Here is a 6,401-nt window from a genome sequence, read left to right on the forward strand (position 1 = left end):
CAGTATTTGAAACATCGTTTACAACGTGACGCGAATTATTTTGTGTCACTATACTATGAATGTAAACTTTGAACCACCTTGCATTGTTTTGCAGATCCCTATTCTCAGTTGCTCGCCGCATCAGCGTCTGGTCTCCGAATGGCCCCTACGCAGGTTAGAAAATGCACTTTTCTGCTCAATATGAAAAAAACAACCGCGTTTTTTGAAGTTCCGCTAATCAGAGTATTGGCTTGCTATTTATTGCAATGTTGACTTATTATTAACGAAATATAAACCCGAGTAACGCTGTACTTATTGTTAATGTTTTTGATAGCAAGATGAGCTCCCAACAATAGCGTAGTGACAAGTAATCACGTGCCGATGCGTTTGTTGTAGCTTGCTTCTGCGAAATTCATCGACTTTACCAGATCAAGTTGCGATAAAGGAAACATTTACTGTGACGAACCGCAGTTTATAGAGCCACTCAGAATTTTGCTACTCGAAACAATTGCAGTGTTTTTGGGCGCATTTAGACGTTTTTAAACGGGACATAAAAAGCTGTTGTTCTAAAAATCAAAAGATTCTTCGGGACACAATAGGGATTCTTTTTAGGTCACACGATTGCAAAAAGGTCTTCGGTCGTTTCTTGTCCTTAAATTTCGCGCATCTAATTTCACTGTGACGAGCACAATATATAGAAAATGACACCCCATTGCTTTTCGATACAATAATGCAGGTAACAAGTGCTTATTTATCACGCACGAGAAATGGAAACCAGAATTCATTAGGGTGTTTCCTGCTATTTTGATGAAATTTGTTTTGTTTTCTACATTTAGCCCCCGCTATTACCGACGCCAGTCAATAGCATTCCCTCGACAATTTTGAACAATCTTTCTCCACTCGATCAGCGTCGGTATCATCCAGGGATTCGCACCAAGACTGAGTCTTCCGTGCAAGGTTAGTTTCAACATCATTGCCCAACATAAAGTTTCAAATTTAAGCCTGTCTATACGTAAGTAAATAAATAAAAACCACCAGGCAGGAACAATGTGGCTTGTTTTTTTTCAATTGCTGCTAGGCGTTTACAAAGTTTACATTGATGTACCGTTATATCATTCAAGCAGCAGGCGAATATCTCTGCGAACGCAAAATGGAGCCACAATCCAACAGCTTGGTTAGATCAAACAAATCGTACAACCGCCAATGCCACAAAAAAGGATACAGCAAACTATGTGATAGAGCTGATGGCAGCGTCCAACTTCGGCGCACTTCTCTGACAAACGTTGAAGAAAGAAAGTCGTCTTCAGAGGTAATTCGTGCAGTCGTTTTTTAAATGTGATGTATCACAATTTTCTAATATGGTTTGCTTTTGACTTTTCAAACAGCTCCCGCGAGAGCTTACCTTGGACAAAAATAGCTTGCATTACACTGGTCAACAAAAATTTTGTTGCATTACTACCAACACTTGTTCTTACTTAATTTGGGGGCGCTGAATCCGAATCTGACCTTAGTTTTTTTCTGCAAGGTGTATATTTTTTTCAAAATGAGATTTTTTATTTTTTCTTTACTAAATTCAAACTTTCTGAAAATTACATGATTTGGCAGATGACGTTCTTGCTTATAGTCGAATAACCAACCTCAAAACAAAAATAGGTTCCTAGAAATTATTGTGTTACTAATAGCATTTGTATTTACGGACAATTAGGCACCAAATGTTTGATAAAATGTAACAAAGATCATTTTTGCTGGTAAAATACATATAATAAGCAACTTTTTTGCAAAATGACATTAAAAAGAATGATGGAAATCCAATAACTGAATAACTTCTTCGTTTGTACGCTTTTTGAGTTTGCTACTTTAATTTTATCATATGACAAAGCAGGGAAAGTGTAAAGAAGATGATGAAAGGATTCATTGTCAGGATTTAGAGCTTTAACAAACGGTGTTATGAGACCATTTGACGTGCAGGGGCGGAAAAACAATTTTGTCTCTGCTTACGATTGGATTGAGTGTTACATTAGGCATGCCAACTTGAAATGTTTCACGTAAGGGCCGCTCCTTCTGTGTCCAATGTTTTTCACGTGCTCTGCTATCCAACATGCATATATAACATAGAAATTTATTGTATCCTTTTTGCTGACCTAGCAGAAATCTAACCATTTTGAGGTTAACACAAATGATCCAGTTGTGCTCATGTTATCTGAGCAAATCCATTACAATTCTGATGTCATCATGCCATTCCTTTATGACAGTGGAGTGACCAACTGGAACAGCTTCATAAACATTTCCATTGTGTAAAAAGACACACTTGAGGCTCCGCTTGGAACTGGCCAAAAACAATCGCCATCGTTCTGGATCATACGAGGAGATGCCCAGTTGTTCGAGAAGACCAGGTATATCGTTGCAATATACCAGCATATTTTCCTCTGAAAAATAGGGAAGAAAGTGTTCTTCTCTTTTTCGAAAATAGAAACCTTTACATATTGATCTAAAACCGTTTTTTTCTTGAGTTTGGAGGCTAAGAGCTGAGCTTCTTGCTTGGACAAATCTAAATCACGTATTAAGTCATTCAGTTCTGATTGATTAAACTACTGAATAGCTACTCTGGTTTCAACAAAAGAATGTTCAGATTCTGTATCTGTTCTTTTATACTCCATTTCCATAACCTCTTCCCTTTCCGATTCAGTTTCCTCACCTTCAGAAAATGTAAAACCATGAAAGACTGGAGGACAGAATCTTTCAGAGTGCGGAACAGGTCGTACAGCTGATGGTATACTTGGATAAGAAAGCATTAGTCGGCTCTTCCTACCAATTCCTTTCATATTTACCATGCAAAAGTAGCAGTCAGTCGTGTGATCTTGGGCTTCACGCCACAACATTGGAATGCAAAAAGGCAGACTCTTCCGCTTTCCTTTTTTTCAGTCTTTGAGCATTTCTTCGCAGTTATGGCACACAATATGTGGAGACCATTTCTTATCTTGATCGCCAAGACGTAAGCTCTGTAGGCAGGCTTCACGAACGATGTTATATTTCATCTTTGACGAAAAAAGCGTGTACACCTTACTCATATAACAAAAAGAATCAGGTTTATTTTTGCATTTACGAGTGTAAAATAAAGCTTATAACCTATCCTACAGCATCTATCCGCAATACCTCACTATAATAAAACTGCTTAGCTTCTTAAAACGCCCTTAAACAGCAGTAGGCTACAACTTAAAAGAGCTGAAAGTTTTTATCTGAAACACTGGTACTGTACCATACACACTAAATATGAGCCAGAAACGATAAAATTTAAATTTTCTATTGCATAAAAACTAGAGCATTCATAAAAAAAACTGAGTGCAGATTTGAAATCAGCATCCCAAGATTGTGTAGAATCAGTTGAAAAATCTCATGCAACAAAAAAAAAAAAAAATTGTTGACCAGTGAATTAATAACAAGTGATCCCAAAGACTAATCTGTAAGTTTCGTTGTTTGCGATTACTTGTAAGCTTGATCCATACTATATAATACAGCAGAACATCAAGTTACGCCCCACATTGTCATATTTCGTGACCATCTTATTGCAGTGAAGTTACTGATTCTTGTCACTGCAAACGGAGCCCATTTAATTAAGACATTCTTAATCCCGTTTCCACTTGCTTTATTAGTTATTTTGGTTTAGTTCCAACTTCCAACTTCAGTACTACATTGTTTGTTTGATTATTTTTCAAGGTTCTTCCGATTAATCTTACGCGTAAGGCGTCGTCGTCAAGCATCGAGCCATCAACTTACGGTATGTCGTCACCTTCGAGTGACGTCAACGATAAAGGTAAAATTAAATAAATAACATCACTTTTCGTTACAATACAGTGTGTCATTGCCTCTGCATTATAAGCTCTACTTGGTTATTTAGAAATTAAAATCTATCGTTTGTCATAAAGTCCTTATTGCTAACCATAAATAAAAATAAGCAAAACATATATCTTAAACCGACAATGACACACACTGTTGTGGTAGGACAAAGTATTAGTTAAACAAAAAAAATGCATATTTCCGTCCCTGGGGCAAACTATTTTTGTTATTATTTCATTTGAAATTTACCGTCAGCAGCTTTTTTTCGACAGGATTTGTTTAGTTAAAGTGATTAATTAATCAGAAATATTAATTACGGATTAAAAGCATAAAAGTTCACGAATGTGAACTTAAAACCGGATTTTGGTGTCAGGAATAAAATGCCGGATCTCAGATAGAACCAGGCTTGACTGTTTTTCATCTCGCAGTATAATACTAATGAGGTCAAAAACGCGAAATCCTTCATGACTTTCAATGTTGAATAAGCCATTCTGTCACGATACCGCGTGTGAATCCAGTGAGATAAAGCCAGAAGTTGAGCACCTGGTCATTTTGCCGACTATTATGCTCAAGCACGCCATCTTGGGATTAGATTTATTTCCCCTCTACATTATAATTTATCTCCCGTATAAGCACAAAAAGGTGAACATCCCTTTCCCTTTTTCGTTTCATTGGCATTTGAAGCATTATTTATGTTTTAAGCAACAGCACTTTGCTTCACTTTGTACTGTATTGCAATTTAACGAGCTGACTTTTTAAATTTTTCAGATGGGTCCCACCTATCACTGTGTTCAATGAAACGACGAGCTTCTACTGACGAGGTATATTAATTAACATGTCCACAAAACACGTTGGTAATGCCATCTTTAACTATAAAGTTATGTTAACTCTGTCTCAAAATTATGTGTAGCTGACTTTAAATTCCATCTCATCTTTACAGACTGAAGCAGTAGAAAGCAAACGAAGTTACCTGGGAGATGAACGCCATTCAAAGCACTTCGTTAACAACAGTAATTAACAAAACGTATTGCAGGGCCTACACCAGGGTTATGAGTTACAACTTTAAAAAAAATTAAGTTTTGTATGTCCTGTAGTTACAAATGATGAAATTTTTTGTCCTGATTTAAAAACTCACAAAAGTTAAGACTGTTTAAACAAAACACTCCCGCACCAAATTTTTCCAATTTTCAATGTAATATGTATATATATATATGTATATATATATATTGACTAATTTGAATTTGATCGACACATTTTCAATTGCGGAAATTTGAAATTTTACTTTGGTAAATTGTGTGAGCAGTTATAAGAGATGCGACAATGAAAAGCTAAAATTAAAATCAATTATGAAAGAGGAAAATAATTTCTGTTTACACTTTGATGGAAAAATGATTGGCAAACATGAGTATCAGGTAGTATGCTTGAAAAGTCCAGCAAGATAAATCAAACTGGGTGTTCTAAAATGCGAAAGTGGAACAGCTCAAGATATTTTCAGCAGCCTAGAAAACCTACTAGATGAATATGAATATGATGCATGGAAAATTTTCAAAACTGATCATATGTGACACAACATCTGTTAATACTGGACGGCTGAATGGCGTTGTTGTGAAACTCCAAAATGCAATGATCAGCAAGAGTTTTCATAAACCACAGTATATTGGTTGCCAACATCATATTCTTGATAGAATCTTAAAACAGGCATTATAGTTCTTTAATCCAACGTTTTCAATAAAACCAACTCCCAACTACAAATTTGTAGATGATGTGGTGAAACACTACGAAAACTTGCAGCAATCCTACAGGCCAGAAATTTGGATGTAAATGGTTAAAAACCCAGGATGGGCGATGATATTAAGTTTCTCTCTGAGTTGTGCAAAGCATTCCGCTTCTTCAAATAAAATGGTAGATTTCCACTAATGAATTGACATAAATTTCCATCTCTACACAAAGCAAAATGGAATTCAATAGCAATTTATGCTATGATTGTGTTCTTCCTCATCCCTAGATGGAGATTAACTCTGGAGATGTCATGCTCATTTATTGCAAATGCGTGACAGGAAGCTTTGTTTTCTAACAAAAGTTTTAAACATGGAATATACCAAAGATTATTTGATGCTATCTTTGAGCTTGAATGTCCTGCAGCCTAAAAGTGCCTTAAAATCCATTGGAATTGGGATACGCTCGTTGTAGATGACCCACGGCCACGTACTAACATAATTGCAGAGAAGGGAGTCAAATTGTTGAAAGAAATTTACCAGAAGTGCAAAAAGAACAAATATTTGAACAGTAAATTTGTAGCAAAACATAAGTTTTGAATTGTAAATTTTTTTTACGTTTGAACCAATGTCAAAATTTAAAGTCAGTTTGTGCGGGATATTTTTTAAGATTTGAACAAAATAATTTTAATTTTCTAAATTTACACCAAAATTTTCATTGATTCCTGCTACAGGCAAATCAAAAATTTCCTAGTCATAAACTCATAACCCTAGCCAACACACAAAACCAAATTGTATTGAAAATACCGACCTTCTCATACCGTTGTTATTGCAATCATTTGATGACATACGGGCACCACAAGTAAACTTATT

Source organism: Clavelina lepadiformis, chromosome 1 (genome assembly GCF_947623445.1).
Source record: "Clavelina lepadiformis chromosome 1, kaClaLepa1.1, whole genome shotgun sequence".
In the NCBI taxonomy this organism is placed as follows: domain Eukaryota; kingdom Metazoa; phylum Chordata; class Ascidiacea; order Aplousobranchia; family Clavelinidae; genus Clavelina; species Clavelina lepadiformis.